Below are 21,205 nucleotides of genomic sequence, written 5' to 3'. Positions count from 1 at the left end.
TGCCTACATAATTATCGGAAGTACCTACGTAAATTCCATTTCTCATTTTAGTGGTTTCATTAATTTAACGATGTGTGAATTGGCTAGAAATAATATGAATTATCATTTGTTTCAGTTATTTATTTGTTTAGTACTCATCGTTTTAAATTTTAGGCAGATGGCGTTTGATGCGATATGTACCAACCTACTTTAATGTTTATTTATTTTTAGGTTGTCGGTGTTAAACATAACTGAAAAATAAAATTGGTTATTAATACAAACATAATTTCATTCAAAGTACACAACTACTGACCCTGTACAAATCCTAAATACGCCCCACTGTTGAATTTGGCGGCCATCTCTAGCCCGAAGACCCAAAAAACCTCTGACACAGAAACGGGCGGTCCGTTTGATAGATTCCCTTATATTAACAGGCAGATTGCAATTTTTAGAACACAGGCGTCAGATAGATATACTGTCCTTGTTCTACCGGTATTACAATGGAAGATGCCCGAGGAACTAGCGTCATTAGTCCCTTCGGCACCGGTGAATAATCCGAAGACACGCCAAACGCGCGCCCAACATTTGTACGCGGTTGACTTTTGTCACAACCGGTCGCTTCTACGACTCATTCTTGAGAACAGCCCGGCTGTGGAACGATTTGTCGGCCTCTGTGTTTCCTCCATCCCACAACTAAGGTCTCTTCAAGACCCCTGTTCAAGTCCCAGGGGAGGAAGATTCGATCCTCAATCAAACCATTTTTTTAAGCTTTAAGGCGATGCCATACGTAGTAATGCAAAATCACGTGTTTTTGGTTTGAAAATTTGGTCGCCTGGAAATGTTTCAGATGCTTTAATTAAATACTGCGAGTAGAATACATCTTGGCCTTTGAAACAATCGAGTATTTTTTAGATAAGTCTTTTTATAAGCTCAGAAAAAAATAATGTATAAGGCCTATGAAAACTGCTTTAAAGTTCAAAATCTCCTACTTACGAACCCATTTTCGGTTATGATTTTATTGTATAATGTGGAAAATTAAGTTATTTATAAAATGATCGAAAAAAATTAAATATTTATGCCTGAACATCCACAAAATAAAATAAAAGGCACTTTTTGGCCATGTTTTTTTCATGCATAAATCAAAACAGGCGGATGGTGTTAAGCGGGAATTTAAACCTTATCGCCATCTACGTATGGGTTGTTATTGATAGGGGCTCATTTTAAAATATTACACGACGTAGTGCATCGCCTTAAGAGTCATTCCCTGTGGAGGAAGGTTCGATCCTCAGTCAAACCAAAAAAAGTGTATGTATATATTTTTAAATAAAAAATATATGTATTATTACATTGTTTTTCAGGGGTTGATTTTTATAAACACTTTAATAATGCATCCCGAGTAGAGCGCCCTGCTGAATGACATTACCTATTTTCCGCCGTGGAAACTCATGCATAACACGTAAGAAATTTCCTCGATGTCCCTCCTAAGACATAATCTACCCCACATCAAGTGCAGCGATGCACTTGCTGCATTTTTTATGCACAATTAATATTCTTACTGCAGTTATGAACCACATTCTAGATTATCTCTTCTCTTCTGTATTATCTCTAAATACAGGGTTTTCCAATAAGAGGTGTTATTTTGATATTCAATCCTAAAAGATCAACGGTTTCGTCGCTTGTGTAGCACGTAGCGCCGTCTTGTTAAAAGTAAACGTTGTCCAGATCAATACCCTCCAATTCCGGCCATAAAAAATCATTAATCATCTCTCGATAGCAATCCATTCACCGTAACTGTTGCTCCAGCCTCATTTTCGAAAAAGTAAGGTAACAAATCTCCGCCGGACCTTAAGCCGCACCAAACAGTCACACGTTGAGGATAGAGAGGCTTTTCAACAATAACTCTTGGGTTTTCCGAGCCCCAGATACGACAATTTTGCTTGTTGACGAAGCCACCGAGGTGGAAATGGGCCTCATCACTCAAGATGATTTGCATTTGATTCACTCAAGTGAATTTTAATAATTTCAATGCGTTGTTGAAGCGTGTATCGTTACATTTTTATTAATGGCGTAGTTTCTACTTGTCAAATGTCAAAAAATTACAGCTTCAAAAGTAACATCTACATCTTATTGGGAAAACCCTGTAGTATAAAACAAAGTCACTATCCGCGTCTGTCTGATTGTGCGCTTAGTTCTTCTAAACTATGTAACGGAATTCGATAGGGTTTTTACTATCATTTAGATAATTTCTCCTGAAGGTTTATATATATTATATAATACATGAATATTATGTTTATTGAAAGTGTAAAAAAGTCGAGCAGGCGACGCCGGGTACACGTCAGCTAGTACTAAAATAAAGTCACTATCCACGTCTGTCTGTTTGTGCGCTTAGTTTTTCTAAACTACGCAACGGATTTTGATAGGGTTTTCACTATCATTTATATATACAGGGTGTATCGGCACTAACCCGACAAACTTTAACCAGCTATTCCTTAGCACATTTGGAGTAAAAAATGTTATGTACACTTTGCTGTCCGGTAACATTTTTTTTCTTTTAAAAACAAAAAATAAATAAAATTTCCACACTCCGCTACTGCCCACAGTATAGGGGTAAAATAATTGGCAACGCCGCGCTACTGTCATCTCTTTCACACATATTCTGTCTCAAGTCCCGTGTGGTTCCCGCCACCCCGTCTCGTATCAGTGGTCAGTGCTGTTTTGGGAGTTCGCATGTCATCAAGTTTCTAGTTTCGTTTTTGTTTTGTTATCTAAGTTTTTACTGTTGAAATATGCCCCTCAATTATCCACCTGCCGAGCAAGCAGATATTGTTTTTGTTTATGGATTTTGCAATGGAAATTCACGAGCAGCCGTAAGGGAGTATCGCATGAGGTTTCCTGGAAGACGCGTCCCACACCATGCTACCTTTGTCCAGGTTTGTACCCTATCAATTGTTTATTGAAACTATTTACATTCATTGATAATGCCAAAAAGCGCTTTTGAAATTTAAACTGGGAACATTAAAAACATAACAAGGGGCCACCAACTTTAAAAATGTAAATTGTACTTTAGGTGATTTGTGTTCAGTGGTCACTAAACGGCGTTTTAAAAAGTTAATTAATTTTAATCTCTAATAAATGCATCATTCACTGCAATTGAATTCACTCCCTTTCTCACCATGGGATTATTTAAATTACTTGAATTCAATTTCACCCCTGTGAATCCAAGATATCAACCGTACCTAGTTAAGAAAATTATAATTTAAAACACTTTGTTATACATTTTACTATAAAAAAATGAAATAAATGAAGAGAAAACGTAAGTTTTCTGATATGTGCCTAAAATAAGTGTTCTTTAAAAATAAAATGAGTGAAAAAGCCCGCGATTGTTTATTTGACATTATTACTGAGCTGAATAATAAAAGCAGTTGTTATTTGTTGTTTTGTTTCAGATGTATCAACAATTGCGTGACTGTGGCATCGGACGGATTGAAGGCGCCGGCGGAGGACACAACATCGTTCCTGTGGCAGTTGAGGAGAGAATCCTGAACTTAATTACCGAAGACCCCACGCTGTCCGTGCGTCGGGTCGCTCTGATGATAGGACACAGGGAACACATGGCGGTATGGAGAGTTCTGAAGAAGCACGGGCTCAAACCTTTTCACTATAGGCGCTGCCAAGGCCTCATGGAGAATGACCACTTTTCCAGAGTCGTGTACTGCAGAAGAATGCTGCATAATGTCATAAGAGATGCAGACTTCATGAAAAACATATTGTTTACCGACGAAGCACAGTTCACTAAAACAGGAGTGCTAAATGTGCACAACTTGCACCATTGGGCTGAACAAAACCCCAAGCTTGTTCGGGAGTCGTCGAGCCAGGACAGATTTTCCATCAACATGTGGGCAGGAATCCTGGGAAATCAAATACTCGGTCCAATCGAGTTGCCTCCCAGACTAAATGGACCGATGTATTTGGAGTTCTTACAAGTGCAACTGGGCGAGATTCTGGAAGATGTGAACCTCGAATTACTACGGAGAATGTGGTTCCAGCACGATGGAGCCCCACCACACTATTCGATTGCCGTGCGGAACTACTTGGATGTCGAGTTTCCTGGTCGTTGGATAGGCCGTGGAAGTCCGGCCATTGCTTGGCCACCAAGATCACCCGACCTGACCCCCCTGGATTACTACCTGTGGGGGGCTCTCAAGGAAAAAGTGTATGCTAAGCCAATAGCCTCAAGAGAGCAACTGCTCGAACGAGTGATGGAAGCCGCTGCAGAAATTAAAGCAAATCCTGCAAACTTAAATAATCAAAATATAACAAGACTACACGCTTGCATCGAAAATAATGGTAGTCACTTCGAACAAATGCTCCAATAAAAAAATTAACATAAACTACATGTCCGCATTTTCATTTATTATTTATTGGTAAAATTCTCACAATGTCATTCATTTACACATCAATATTACCTACATATCAATATTTAATAAAATCTGTAGAAGAGTATGCCCGTCGGCATTCAACAAGTTTTTCGACAAGTGTGTCGAAAAGCGTCTTCTCTCTTTCCTACACACTAAATATTAATGGTTAAAAATGAGACGACTGATGCTTGTAAGCGCGCCAATACGTAAAAACAACGAAACTCGAATAAGAATTGCCAGGTGGGTTTTTTAATCGCTTTAATCTGACTTTAAACAATAATTAAACACGTAAAAATTATTTAATATAATATTACAGTACAGTACTTTGAACCTTCGCAATAAATTTATTTGATTTTAAGTTTAGTTTGTAGAACTCCATTTCAATTTAGAGATTTTTTTTATTTTAACAGTCTTATTAAAAAATTTATAAAAACAGTGTGTTTATAAACAAGTTCTGCTAGTTGTAATTATTATTACGCGTGACAGCTGTTTCACCTTCTGACGGCATTATCAAACTTTGGTAAAGCCACTTACAGACGACGTAAGTGATAACTTTCTTTTTTTATTATTCTGGCTTTATTGATTTCCGAGTAAATTGTCGTAAATTATTATTTGCTAATCCCAATATTATTTGCTAATGCTAATAATTAAGTGAAATTTTAAACAATGCAATAATAGGATTATTGCATTGTTAATTTCACTTAATGTCGTTGGTATTTCCAACTGATGACTCAGGGGTTTATTTCCCTGAATAATTAAGTATTTTGGGGTCTAATTATTATGCATTTCATTACATCCGATAATTTAAACAATTTTTATGTTGAATTGGGGTAAGTTTTATGGCTAAGGGAAGGAGTGGAAGGTGAGGAAGTACCTGGATATTCAGATCTGGTCACCAAATACGGCTAGTCATTTCAAGCAACGTTTAAATTCTAAACCTGGATATTCAGATCTGGTCACCAAATACGGCTAGTCATTTCAAGCAACGTTTAAATTCTGAACCTGGATATTCAGATCTGGTCACCAAATACGGCTAGTCATTTCAAGTAACGTTTAAATTCTAAACCTGGATATTCAGATCTGGTCACCAAATACGGCTAGTCATTTCAAGCAACGTTTAAATTCTGAACCTGGATATTCAGATCTGGTCACCAAATACGGCTAGTCATTTCAAGCAACGTTTAAATTCTAAACCTGGATATTCAGATCTGGTCACCAAATACGGCTAGTCATTTCAAGCAACGTTTAAATTCTGAACCTGGATATTCAGATCTGGTCACCAAATACGGCTAGTCATTTCAAGCAACGTTTAAATTCTAAACCTGGATATTCAGATCTGGTCACCAAATACGGCTAGTCATTTCAAGCAACGTTTAAATTCTGAACCTGGATATTCAGATCTGGTCACCAAATACGGCTAGTCATTTCAAGCAACGTTTAAATTCTGAATTAATTAATCAATTACGAAAAAGCGTGGGGTTAAGAATATTTTTTTTAAATTATAGTTGTAATTTATTGTCGATTTTTTAAAAAAATTGCGATATTTTAAATAAAATTTAATAATTATTGTTTAAATAAATTAGCAATCTGGCAGCATTCATTTGCAGGTGGTCAATCCAATGCAGTCATGACGTTTGTGTGAGTGCTTTCCTTTGTCTCAGTGTGTTGCGCAGCAGTTTTATATGAACCGTTTTTTGATTCATCGGGATTGTTTTTAAAACTATACATTCTTTGTACCTTCAAATTAGTGGAAATAAACTTAAGTGTGTCAAGCTGCTCGTTATATTCCGGTAATTCTGGAAGGCTTTTAACATAAGCAATAATATTCATAAATCACATTCCGCGAAGTTGTAAATAACTAAATTTATTAAAAAATATACGTTGTAGGATAGCCTAGCAAGTAACATTTTGACAGAGCACTTACGGTGATTTAAAAAACAACGGCGCTGTTCAAATAATCCAATTATTATTATTGATAAGTACCTAAGTGAGGAAAATTGTTTTTAAAAGTGCTCAGAATTATTGGACTTCGATTATAAATTCAGGAAATCTACTAATTAGTTTCTTAGTTTCAAAATTAGACTATTTAATACGTGAAACGCGTAAGAGGTGAAACCAAAGCATTCCAGAGGTGAAACAATTTAGATACAAAAATAAAACTGATGTGTACAATACAAGAAGACAATCAGTGATTCGCATACGAAAAATGTGAATAATCATTATTGTTAAATAAAATATTTCTTTTCTGGTACTGGATTATGTAATACGGGCTTCGTTCGCAGCAACACGCGAGAGTTGCGATGTTGCTTTCAAATTTTGACAAAGGATAAAACAGTGGTGACATGTGGTGAAAATATGTTTAATTAATTTTTTATTAAAAAAAAACGTTACCGGACAGCAAAGTGCACATAACATTTTTTACTCCAAATGTGCTAAGGAATAGCTGGTTAAAGTTTGTCGGGTTAGTGCCGATACACCCTGTATAATACATGCGTATTATATATACCTATGTGTGTATAGAAAAAGTCGAGCAATTCCGGGTTTGGGTCAGCTAGTGACTACTAATCTATTGACACACTACCAATACTATTTGCAGACACATTTTTATCAGTTTATATAGCTTTTACGTCCAACAGATGGCGCTGTTTAAAAAAACTTGTGACATCAACATAATATAGGTATAAAAACACACGCGTATGCGAATGCTACCTTGTGTCAACATTATCACGAAGAGTAAGTCATTAATGTAACATATTACAAATGTGTCATACAACTTACAAATGTAGAAGTTTGAAACGTGATTCATATTTTACGTAATTATCTTTAATGCCAAGGTTTTTGATGCATGGAAATAATTATGGCCCATTTCTGAAAATGGACATTTTATTTAATAAATTGTGCAGAAACCATATTATCTAAAGTTTTTTGGTGTTTTCTTTTAATCTTTACTATTACTCTGTTAAAACCTCGGAGAGCAAGTTGAAGGTAGGCGCTGTTATATATTCAACCTTGTGTCTCATATCGTTGCTGAGATAATGCGTAATAATGAAACATACATTTTTTTATTAATAATTTTTCTGGTACATACATTGGTATAATTTTACAATAAAGGAAACACTTTTTTGTATAAACACTTAAAAAGTAAAGAATAATACATTTGTAAATGTTTGTATCAATGGTATATATCCAAGACTCAATATGATTCATCAAACAGTTAAAAAGTAAAGTAAAACTCATTTAACAAAATAACCAAAAAAAAACCAACCATTTGTTAAAGTTAAAATACATTTTTTTATTTTTTTATATATTTTTTTTATTAGTAAAAAAAGAAACACGAATTACATTACACAATATAGTACAGTTATTAATTACATAATATAATATAAGTATTTGATGCCTACCCCCATAAATAAGCAGGGCTTGTGTGTATGGGGGGTGTTGTTATATTGGTTTATATTTGATATGATTCAGTTCAACTGTTCGGAATACTTTTTAAGGTGGCTTTTGAATTCGTTTATATTTGCATTCATGTTTCTAATTTTTTCTGGTAATGAGTTACATATACACAAACATCAATTTTTATTTTTCTATGTACATGTACAATTAGACTTTTTAAATAAATCTTAAAAAAATATTATTTTATCAACATAATCTAAATCCTCATCTTCTCACGTAATTTTTACCGTCCTGGAGGTGTAGCACCTACGATCGATAAAGCCCAATGTCAATACGATATTGACTAAATTCGTCAGCCATGGTCAGTTAGCGATATTTGCGAGCATAAGAAATGTTCCAACGACCGATGGACAAATTTTATCCGATAATCTTTTCGGTATAATCTCGGTTAACTGTCAATATACGCATCTTTTTTTAGTAATGTTGTTCGTCGTGCAAAATTACTGGCAACGAAGCTCTTAGAGTTGAGAGAAGTCGCATACCCGGCGAGTTGAATAGATTTGAGTTCATTCAACGTGAATAATTTCACTCTGAATAACATATCATTTTTGATAATAAAAAGTTCAAATTAACTCATTGTTTACTAATAAATAATTAATGTCGCAGTAGTGTGACTTTATTCCATACAATTTTCAATACAAGATGTATGCAAATACGCACATCTGGCTACGTATGCACACGCGAGCCGAACCACGAATTATGTAATCACGTATATAACGAAGCAAACGCAAGCGACGCGACGCGCGGGGTTTCCCATAATTCGTGATTCGGCTCGGGCTTCGTTCGGTTCGCAAATATACACGCAGCATAATATTGTCCGTAGTTTTAACTTAACTCGTATAAACCTACCGTTTTACCAAAATCGCATGTCAATAAACAGCATTCCAACCAGAGAAATATGTAAACAAAAATCATTTGTACAAAGTACCATTCCGTGTTGGTATGTATTCGTCTCATATATTCCGTGCCGTACGTATTTTACGGCAGTTTAACCGCCGACGATGTGTGTAGTAATTAAGCCATGGCGGTCTCACATCGCGTGTAATTAACTGAAAGATAATGGCTAATGAAATGTCTATATTGATATTGTCGCCCGTCATAAAAGGTTGGCTCTCGAAATCAAAAGGATCGATCAATCAAAGAACTGGGCCGACTCTCTCTTATTTACTGCAGCATCATCGCCCACTTTTATAAAAAAATCTATGAACTTTGAGCAAAAGCTTTGTAATTTTCTTTGGAACTGTTTTTCCGATCTTCATATATGATGGAGGATAATTGGGGGAGGTCACAATGGGTCTTTCAGCCAATGGGAGTCACTTGAATTAGCACATAACCCAATAAATAAAGCACGAGACTCCATACTGCATTTCATGTAGTTGCTTCTCGCACTAATTTTTAGAGAGATTGCTAGTTAGTGGAGGTCATAATGCTCAGCCAGTCGAAGGCGTTGGGAGTCACTGCACATAACCCAAAATATAAAACACGAGACTCAATGCCGCATTTCATGTAGTTGCTTCTCGCACTAATTTTTAGAGAGATTGCGAGTTGGTGGAGGTCAGAATGCTCAGCCAGTCGAAAGCGTTGAGAGTCACTGCACATAACCCAAAATATAAAACACGAGACTCAATGCCGCATTTCATGTAGTTGCTTCTCGCACTTATTTTGAGAGAGATTGCGAGTTGGTGGAGGTCAGAATGCTCAGCCAATCGAATTCATTGGGAGTCACTGCACATAACCCAATATATAAAACACGAGACTCCATGCTGCATTTCATGTAGTTGCTTCTCGCACTAATTTTAAGAGAGATTGCGTCGTATGGGAGTGTAAGGAATGAAACTTGCTGTCGACATATTTCATTTTAATAGCATTGCTTCCTTTAAATCAACTGTACATGCAGGTACGCAATAATCCTTCACTGCAGGAGTTTATTATTATGATTATAAGATTATTATTACTAATTATTTAATATGTATGTAAAAGCCCAATGGGTGTCTAAAGATAAATAATATGTGCCGTCGGGAAAAGGGTGGAGTGGATATTCTTCTATGATACGTTCTGCAGTTTGTGCTTGTTCACATTCACATAACTTCGATCTGATATTTTGTAGTATTTATGTATTTATGACGGTGAGATGCCTGGAAGTAAGAAAAGTGGAAGAGAAAAATAATTGTTACTATAACAGTAAAAATCTTATAATATTGAAAATAAGCTTTAAGCATTCATTAGTTTGAATACAATCCAGTAAATATGAATTTTTTACGGTTTCCAAACCCCATTTGGGGGAAAGTTGGGAGGATGAAGGAAGTGAAAGAGGGAAAGAAGAACGTTGGGATGTACGAGGATAATTACATTTAGTTAACTTAAGATAGCTAAAGCCATTTCACGCAATGCTTTGATTCTGAAGGTGAAAAATTACCCTTTTTGGTCATGTGGTTTGCTCGTTTATACAGGATGGGGCAAAAGTAATCACCCGATGTTCTTTTGCTGTAATTTTTTAATAATTTATTTAATTATAATGGAAACAATTTTTCCGCGTTCTTGGGGAGTAAACTGATTTATGTCTTGTCGATTTGTATTCTGCGTTTGTTCACTTCAAAAATGTCAACCGAATTGACATTAGGCGCCATTTATAGCGTTTAAAAGTTATAGCGTTTTCCAATAGGGTGATTACTTTTGCCCCACTCTGTACTAATATTGTCTTAATTATTTATTTATTTAATGCTCCTTAGAAATGTTATCAGTTAACCCGACTTATTACACACTAGTCGGTCGCGCACAAAAGCTGGTGTCAGGGATCCAATCAGAAGAATGTGTGAATTGTTTAATCAAAATCAAAACCTGAAGGATTATTGGAAAATTGAAAGCTGTTTTCCTATAAAAACAACAACCTTTACATACTTCCTTCATGCATTATGTACATTCTCGCTTTTCTTAACACTTTAGAATTAATTGACTTTACCCTCTATTCTCTATTCTTCCAAACAATTGTTAATAGATATTGTGCACTTTCTTATGTTTTTTTTTATTTAAAAATTGTTAATGTATATTACTTTGTATATTTATAAAGGCTTATTATTTTTTTTAAAGGCTGTCATGTTAATCTATGAGAAATAGTAAGGATGCAGTCTAAAGATACTGTCTGTATATGTGTTTTCTCCAATAAACAAAACAGCAAAAAAAACGCCAAAATGTATCTTATTTTTGATCTTCGTTTTACACACTTTAGGTAGGTACTTTGAAAAACATTTTTGTTTCAACGACTTTCCCGTTAGTGCATTATGAAACACGAAGACGAGCTTTTGTTTTCCCCCGCTGTGTCGCCACTGTCGCTGTGCTCTCTAAGGGTTGTTGCGTCCCCTCGCTCTCGGCGCCCTCCGGCCACTCTCGGATTCAGAGAATGGGGACTACGAGTATAGAGATACGATGTTAGTATACATCTGAGAAGAACTATAGAATAGTGGTGTGTAGTTATCAGCCCCAAGCTAACTACAGTCAGCTTTATTCAACGTAACCGACACATTATGTATGGTTCAAAGAAAATTCATTCAAATAAAGGTCTATTCAAACTTATGGACGTTTCACACGATGCTTTTTTCACACGATCCCCATATGAAAACTATATCGGGACCCTTATGTAAAATATTTGGTTTTCTTATTTGTTTTTGGGGGCGGGTTCGGATACCGCCGGCCCGGGAACCATTTATTGGATAACCAACACATCTGCAGTAGGTCATCCCAAGTGGTTCCCTGCGTTTGGTGATTTAGCAGGGGTGTCCGGGTCCATCGAGTGAGGTGTGTTCAGGATGCGCCTGCCCTCCCAGCTGCGTGACGTGCCAGATCGGGAGAGGCTGGTTTGGTAGACTTCCATAGACTTCGGTAGACTTCCACTGGTCTTTCGACCGATCGCTTTGCGCCGTAGCGGGAGAGATAGATCATTCGTCCGTCACTCCACTGTTCACTCACTGGACACACTGTTTCTTAGATTCCTACCCACCCCTAATACCTTTTTCCTTCCCAGAACTTCTTTTCGTTCCTTTCCTTAAAAGGATCCTCCACGCCATCCCCAAAGATGACTAAGGGAAATTATTTTCCTCGGGGCCTCCTACGTTAATGTAAAAAAATATATACTTGCGACTTCACGCAGACTGTTGCCATTAGAGAAGAAATAATATTTTGGGACGGTGCAGAATCGTCGAAAATTGGCAACACTTTGAACATAACCATAATTCAAATGGAAGGATCATCTGTCATTCCCAAATTACCAAAGATACGAAATTCACAATGCCGAACGTTCACAATCAGCAATACACACACATTGTACCTAGTATTTAAAAAAAAACAATATTTTAAATATAAAAACCAAACAAACATCCATCATTTTAAAATATAATAGTTACTGTAATATACTTGATATAAGTAAGAGCTCACCCGTAGCTGGCACTCATGGTAGTCTATTAGATTACCCATAGATGGCGTTAGCTGTCGATTATTGTAGTGATCGAGGGGATAACAAATAAGGGGGAAGCATTAATGTCGGGTTCCATATTATTCCAACCGCCTGCTAATTAAGATATTTTTATCGATTATTTTTATAATTAATGTAGAGACGTTTAACTAACAAAAAGGAGTCCTTTTGAGAGCCCTGAAGGATCTGTTACTTATACCAGGGCTGGTAAGCAGTGGATAACCTCCAGTGCTAATTAAGGCGATGTACTACGTCGTGTAGTATTTTAAATTGAGCCGCTACCAATAACAACCCTTACGTAGATGGCGATAAGGTTTAAATTCCCGCTTAACACCATCCGCCTGTTTTAATTTATGTAAGAAAAAAACATGGCCAAACAGTGCCTTTTATTTTATTTTGTGGATGTTCAGGCATAAATATTTAATTTTTTTTCGATCATTTTATAAATAACTTAATTTGCCACAATATACAATAAAATCATAACCGAAAATGGGTTCGTAAGTAGGAGATTTTGAACTTTAAAGCAGTTTTCATTATTTTTTCTGGGCTTATATAAAGACTTATCTAAAAAATACTCGATTATTTCAAAGGCCAAGATGTATTCTACTCGCAGTATTTAATTAATTAAGCATCTGAAACATTTCTAGGCGACCAAATTTTCAAACCAAAAACGCATGATTTTGTATTACTACGTATGGCATTGCCTTAAGAAATTAGAGCCCATTGTGAATCTATCACATTAAAAGTTCAATTGCTTTGTTTAAGCCAGAGGTTTATTTAATCAGAGAGTTTGTTAGAAACCCCGGAACCTTCGGAAAACAATGGCGGAACCATGACTTAATATTTTTCGTTATTAAGTGTTCAGCCAACAATAAAGCTGTCTGTCCTCCCTCCAGTGTCGCTAATGGCGAGGATTATGGCATCTCCAGAATTCCTTTTGTCATTTCGTATCTGCTCCCAGCTCTAGCCGGGAAAACTAAATACATGTTTCTTCCTTTCTCTGCGCTGCTCGTGTGTCACATACATCCTCTAACTTGTTGAACGCCCATAAATAATGATCCTTTCATATGAGCTGGTAGGGATGGGGTATTATCGAAACATTTCTTCAACCGGATATTTAAATCATCGAGTTTCTCTCGGATACTGCCGAGAACAACACGAGATAAACATAAAACGTGATTTACACACATCTCTAAACAGTGAGAGCTTCTTTGTGCGATAATACGGGATTATCTTTTTGGTCAAAGCTTTATCATGAAATGTACATCTCTTTATTTTTATTTGATGATGGTGTATCATAATATTACACGAATTTATCCTTTATTATTATTGACTTAAATTTTCGTCACAAACTGCCCCAATCTTGTCACATATGGCCCCTCGGGAGGGGCAGATTGTAACAAATCCTAAATTTCAAACTTTTCAATTCATTAGATATTTTTCTACAATATTCAGTGTTTCGTACCAACGATTGGTATTTGTAATGGACTGTATTTTAACGAGAAGAAAATATCAAGCAATCGGGTTTATTTATCACAAGGAATATTAGGAGTTAGGAAAAGGAGGATTCTTTTGGACTCCTGTTGGTTTCTGGAAGATTTAGTAGGTTACTTATGGTTCATAGATGTACATCTTATAAGCATCGTTATTGTTATGCTACGCATACATACGCGAGCCGAACTGCCGAGCTGAACCTCGTCAAAAGCGGCGTTTCTCGCCATTTGCGGTTTCTTCGTCCATTTCACGTAATTCGTTGCTCGCAAATAAATACGTAACAGTAGAGTTTTCACAATACTAACTCTTACAATAATAACATGACACTATTTAATGTAAATTTGGGTAGGAATTGGGATTTGGAATAATCATAAAACTGTTTCAATATCAAACACTCATTTGTGTCAAAACCTCCCCTACCTAACCTTAAATGCTTTGTTTTTGAGAGATGTGAAGAGATTACAACGTAAAACGGAGCTATCAGCGGTAAGTATGCCACTTACAAAACTATATTCCAAAGTGGACATCATTACAACAGACACAAAACATTGTACATGCAAATAATCTCATCGAATCGCTAAAGTTTTTACTAAATTAATGTGTCGTAATGAACACCAACCTATCTCACCGAGAACTGAGATTAGGTACATCAAATTAGCAGACTTACAGTTTTGTGTCGCTTTTGAGGTTATTGTGCATTTTTATTTACGGTGAGTTCTATTTATTTTTACTAGATTAACACAAATCTAATTCATTGCTATAGTAATTATCTATGTTAGTTGTTATACGTGGGATAATATTCCATAGGAATATGACGAAATATTTCTTTAAAAAAAACTATTCTTATATCAAAGATAATTTCGATTATGCTCATCGCCAGTAACCGGAAGTCATACAAACAATTTGATAAAATGGTCCACAGAAAAAAATTACCATCCGGTTGGTGATATCCGTATTATAGGGTCTATGAAATAATAGCTGGCGCCAAATAATCGCTTCATCTCGCTCACAAATGTTATTTATTTATTAATTTATTTAATATTTGAAAAAAAAATTATTTACATAGATAAGTATACAGGATATAAACAAGATATAAAACAATAGAAATTAAAGTAGCGTTTCCTCACTATAAAGAGACAATGCTCTTGTGTTTGGTGAGGGAATTCTAGTTCAATTATGTATAATATATGTTAGTATTAAGGTAAATAAATTATTAAGAAATAACAAAAGATTTAAACAATATTACTTCTAGATGTAAGTAGTGAACGTATTTTGGACTTATAATAGTTTAAGGTAATTTTTTAATTTAAGGTGAAATTCCTGAATATTTTCCATATTTTTTAAATTTAATGGAAGGTTATTAAAATAAATTATGCCTAGATAAAGATAGGTATTTTGAATGAGCTTAGTGTTAAATTTTGGGATTTTAATAGTTTTCTGGTATCTTGCTGATGCATTGAATTGCAAGTTATGAGTATTTGACTGTATTTCTTTGTAAATTTGAAGTATTGAATATTTATATAATATTATATGTACGAGTAAAGTCGAGACAATACCCTAAAATAAAGTCGGAAAGACGTAAGTGAAGAAGCCGTGCATGAAAATATACGACGGGCGGCCCTGGTGTATTGGACAGACCTGCGGTTGAATTTGCCCTGGCAAATCTCTAAAATAAAGTGGGAATCTTAACGACATAAGTGATGAAGTCGTATGCAAACAATATTCGGCGCGCGGCCCGGCGTAACTGACGAAACCTACGGTCGAACTTACCCTAGTAGGCCTAGAAAGTTGATCTTTCCGTGGGTTCATTTTAATTATTTCTGATGAACGTATTACTAAAATCTCAGATGTTTGTAGAGGAATCCCTCGGGAGGTTACTAATAACTAATTACTGATACGTAAGGAAAAATAAAATCCGGTGCTTACCGCTAATATTGTTGAAAAACGTTTTATAAAAATTTCTAACCGTTTTACATTAAATATTTTATTCGTAAGGTACTGTTTTTATTAATCTTAAAAATAAATAACTTACATCCGTGGGGATCGCTTTAAAAATGTACTAATTATCGTTACGAATTCGCCAGAATTAATTAAAGTGTGAGTCTTGTGTCGCGCGGCTTCGCTCACGTGGTATTAGAGAGAAATTACTAAAAAGATTTTTCTTATACGAATTAAAATGTTTTTCCTGGATGAAAAGTATCCTTTGTCATTTCCCAGTCCTCCAACTATCCCTATAACCTCGAATCGTTGTCCTTCATTCACGCCTCTCCGGTGCGACGTGATAGAAGGACGAAACACACTTCATTTATAATATTAGTTAGGTAGAAGATTTATAGGTTTAAAATGGCTTTAGCCGTGTTTGGTCACCAGAACTGAATATCCAGGTCTTCTCTTTACCCACTTCCTTCCACTCTCCATTACCGGCAGCATCACAACATGTTCCAATAACATTATTGATGCCTTTGTCCCACTGCCTGCGGAGTGTTAAGAGCAGTTGAGAAGATTTCGTGATATAAATTAATAATCTTATTTTTTGGTAAAGTAATGTTTAAGACAAGATTTTTTATGCATAGCACAAAGGGTAACAATTATTTTACAAGCAATAATTATTCGCCTGAAACACTCATCCAAATTGAAAAATCTCCTGATAAAAGATACATGCCGCCAACGGGACTCGAACCCGTGTCCCTTCGATTTCCGGTCGACAGCTCTGACCATTGAGCTATGGCGGCTTATCTCTTATCCGCGAAATAATTCAATATATACTAGTGTTTCATTCAACAATTACTGCTTGTTACATTTTTTCACCTGAAAACAACCAACTTTATTTTATTTGAGAAAGGCATTGTAAGTGCTAACTCTCTCCCTAGATGGCGTCGAGACAAATTGTCTACATTTTTAGGTGAAATACTAGAACTTGTCAAATATTAATTATTATTTTTTGGTAAACTAATGTTTAAGACGAGATTTTTTATGCATAGCACAAAGGGTAACAATTATTTTACAAGCAATAATTATTCGCCTGAAACACTCATCCACATTGAAAAATCTCCTAATAAAAAATACATGACGCCAACGGGACTCGAACCCGTGTGACACGGGGACACGGGTTCGAGTCCCGTTGGCGTCATGTATCTTTTATCAGGAGATTTTTCAATGTGGATGAGTGTTTCAGGCGAATAATTATTGCTTGTAAAATAATTAATAATCTTTTTAGGTTTTTTAGAACGTAAATAGGGTAGTTAGGATTTACTAGTATGGGTAATATAGGAGCTAATAGTTGACTTGCTCTGGCCAGCTTCCACCGCGCCCGGACGAATAATGATTAATATCCATAGACTAAACATCAATGCTAATAACACAGATTAAATTAGTATTTCTCACTATTCACACAGTGATAAACAGACATGCGCCTCTTTATCACGCCATTATTGCATTTTTACTAGTTTCCTCTGCTGCATTTCCGCCTAACAACATTCATCCTGATAAGGGAAGAATCATGGCCACGTCATGAAATGGATGTCAACAACCAACGACTTGTGAGTTAGAATAATTAGGTTTTTTTTTTGCTTTGCATCAAGAGTTTTAAGGACCAGGGTAGCTAGCACGTTCTATCGATAAAGGTTTTCATTCAATAATAATATTATCATTAACACCTCATACCTCAATTTATGTCAGGTCTTATACAATCCGTATTCATTCAACTATTAATACACTAGTGGATATTTATTTTAATTATGTATTGTCTCACTGCACTTCTATTAACAACTGTATCACTTGCAGTAATATTTTTGTATACACATTACTTGTTCTGTAATTTATTACTAATATTCTCCTGTGTACCACTGTATGCTTATAATCCGATGTATCATTCTATTGTAAAAGCCATTTTATGGCGTTTAAATAAATGAATAGATATACAAAATAAAAATTACCTAAGATAAAATACATATTATGTACCTTTAATATGACATTTTAAGAAAATAATATTTTAATTATCATTTTTAATAACGGTCATAAAGTTCCTACCTACAATATAATATTTTTAACCAGAAAATTATTTTTATTCTTTACTTGAAATTAGCTGAAGTTACCCGAGCGTTACACAGAGTTTTTAGAAATCATACCCCCTTTTTTTGAAGGTGAAGTTTGAACAAATTGAATTTTTATTAACACTTTTGTGTCGATTTGATTAAAAAATCAAACAAACGCCTCTTTCCCGGTGCCTTCCACAGTATACAGGGTGATCGGCACGTACCCGACAAACTTTAACCAGCTATTCCTTAGCACATTTGGAGTAAAAAATGTTATGGGCACTTTGCTGTCCGGTAACATTTTTTTTAATAAAAAATTTACTATTCATATTTTCACCACATGTCACCAATGTTTTATCCTTTGTCAAAGTTAAAAAAAAAAAAAATTGTTCGAGTTTCGTTGAATAATGTACGTACGTACCTACGTTGGCGCGCTTTTACAATCACAACGAAATGGCACGGCACCATTGGTCTCATTTTTAACTATTATTATTTAGTGTGTACGAAAGAGCGAGGACACTTTTTGACACACTTGCCAATAACAGCTGTTGAACACGAGAAACAATGGAAATGACAGTGACGGATTGTGGATTTTTTATTTATTTTTTGTTTTTAATGGAAAAAAATGTTACCGGACAGCAAAGCGCCCATAACATTTTTTACTCCAAATGTGCTGAGGAATTGCTGGTTAAAGTTTGTCGGGTACTTGCCTATACACCCTGTATGTGTATTTCTTCTGTTTAAATTTCTTAAGGTTAATTTTTCAAGGGTCTGTGCATATGATAATTTGAATTATCAATCCTACAATTATTATAATGTCACGTGATTTTCAGGCGTCTGCGCTAGTTATGAATAAATAGCCTAGCGGAGCGGATCCTATTTAACCCCACGGACTGTTCGCTTTTGGGAACAGCTCATGCGTCTCATCTCAAATCGTTTTCCCTTACTGTCATGGTGAGAAATTTGATCTAAACTATTCTAAAAGGTGTTAGAAAGAGAAAACACCACGCTTTGTATGTAGAAGTGTAACAATACCCCCATGAAACCAAATTTAAACCGAGCGCAATTAGAAAAAAATATATGAGATGTATTTTCCATTATTTATTTTCATACTAGCAGACGTTTACCTGGCATTGCTGGGGGTTATCCTTAGGAGATAGACATATATCATCATATACTTTTCTGTAGGCCTTTTTAAGATATACAATTCTCTAGAACATCATTTTGATTTATCTCATTTGGTTTAGCCAGCTTTAGCAATGCAAGCGCCCAAAAATATTTTTTTACTACTTGATTGCAAAGCATCGACTTTTCTCTACTTTAATTCTCTAAACTATACTGAAAATCAAAATCCGTTACGTAGTTTAGAAGAACTAAGCGCACAGACAGAGGCGGTAGCGACTTTGTTTTATACTATTTATTAGAGATTCAAATGTATAATAAATAATATAAGGTGACAAAACTGTTTGTACTTATCAATTACATTTGTCAAATAAAATATGTGTGTTTTTTGTTCTTCAGTAATTTTAGTTACAAAAAATGTAATGTGAGTCATTTTTAAAACCTTCTTAGGTTTGCATTCCAAATTTTATGTTTATTTCTAGTAATACAATTTGAATGCGTACTTCATCACATTTCAAAAACCGTTTTTAGTTTTCGGATACGTTTAGAAATATTACATTTATTTGGATTTTATTGCAAAGCGGTAATAATCCGACCGTCTGACAGAATATGCCAGAGGCCGGAGGGATTAAATTATTTTTTGTAGTATGTATAGAGATTTATGTAAAATACCTCTGTAACGTACCGCAGTACCTTTCGTCTGTTCGTACTGGCATGTCGTCTGAACGTTCTCTCCGTTTGGTTTTCGCTTATATTTTCTCCACAAATCGACAACGCAAACCAAAAATTTTATATTTTTCGCTTTCTATGGAGCGTTCAGACAGACCTGTGAATAAGTCTGGAGTTTAATCCTGCACAGAGAAAAGTGAATATCGATAATTTATTAAGAATCTCTTCAAATTATTCGTAATCCGGTTAAAAACCGAATTGCTGGCTCTTAACGAAAAATAAACTCCCTTTTGAAAAATAAAAAATATATATTTTTGTAATAAGAGCTGAAATTGTTATACATATTTAATTATTGAAGACAATATTAGCGATTCTTAAAAGAAAATTTTTCTGCTTTTTCATTTTCAAATTTTCGTTTAAGAATCGCTAATATGGTCTTCAATAATTAAATTTAAAACATATAGTTCATTTTGTCCTTTGCTTGAAGCTCTTCCGTTAGTTTTTAAAAAAGGTTTTTAAATTATGCATATTGACAATTATTATTATTTTAATTCTTTTATTATCAAGAGTCGAATCAACAATACAACAAAGCAGAAAACATATTTGTGTGTGTAATCCTTTTGGATGAGTGAACGTGAGTTCTGGCATATTGAAATTTTCACAGATTTAAGGAATATCCAGCTAAATTAATAAACTATGTTCATCTCACACAATGATTTCCGTAATGATTTTAGATGTTTACTTAACTGTAAAAATGAAGACAAGACGACTTATTAATTATCGTTTATTCTTTGTTTTTGAATTGTTCGGTTAGAAAACATAGTGTCGGAAATACTCTTGCGAAGCCGGGTAGTAAAACTAGTGATCCTTAAGTTCTTGAAGGATCATCTTGACGCTTCCAATCCTAATATTCCTGTAAAGCTAATCGCCCGTTGGAAAGGTGTCCTGCTAATAGCTCCATTGTAATTAATTAGGTTAGTTGGAAGAAATTGCCAACTGAAAAAAAAACGCGCCATTTATTGATAATATACATAATGTATCGTTGTACAAAATGTATTATGAAGTATTTTAAACTTCCCCTTCTTATCATAAAGCATTTAACAAAACTGGAGGTTATAACAGAGTTGCAGAAACATTTCTGAATTCCAGAAAAATTCACACATCTGTGTGGTTACCTCCAGCGCACAGTGGTTGTAATGCACCGTCTAGCCAGCATAAAGCGTAGTCTGATGGGTTCATCGTCGCGAAAACCAGACAGAACGGGGCTTTCATTATTGTCTATGGTCGTTCTGCACAGGAAGAAAGAGAAAATTTTGAAGAAGGGTTTGTTTTTGGTCTTGCAATGTGCAGGACTCTAGATTGGAAACGGAAATGCTTGAAAACGGGGGAAAGAGAATATTGAAACTAAAAATCTGCGCTTTATGATGTCAATGTTAAAAAAACTAAATAATTTAAATTAGATTGAAAAAAATGTGTGAATGAAGAGACTGGGCAGAGGAAGGAAGAAGGGAAGCCTTTTCAGATTTGGTTATTTAACACGGCTTAATCCATTTCAAACAATGTTTCGA

The 21,205-nt window shown here is 35.1% G+C and overlaps 1 protein-coding gene and 1 non-coding gene across 2 annotated transcripts in view; one reads left to right on the top strand and one right to left on the bottom strand.

Moving 5' to 3' along the window:
- Myo81F (unconventional myosin 81F) overlaps positions 1–21,205 on the top strand; it is a 234,505-nt gene that overhangs the window by 20,877 nt on the left and 192,423 nt on the right. The gene's annotated exons all lie outside the window — the stretch shown is intronic.
- TRNAS-GGA (transfer RNA serine (anticodon GGA)) lies at positions 16,472–16,544 on the bottom strand. The gene has a single exon. It is a non-coding gene; the product is annotated as a tRNA-Ser (tRNA).

The sequence above is a fragment of the Hesperophylax consimilis genome, chromosome 16 (assembly GCF_061612785.1).
Source record: "Hesperophylax consimilis isolate HC1 chromosome 16, BYU_Hcon_1.0, whole genome shotgun sequence".
Taxonomy (NCBI): Eukaryota; Metazoa; Arthropoda; class Insecta; order Trichoptera; family Limnephilidae; genus Hesperophylax; species Hesperophylax consimilis.
Note: the sequence above shows the minus strand (reverse complement) of the source record. Positions and strands in the feature narration are given on the sequence as shown.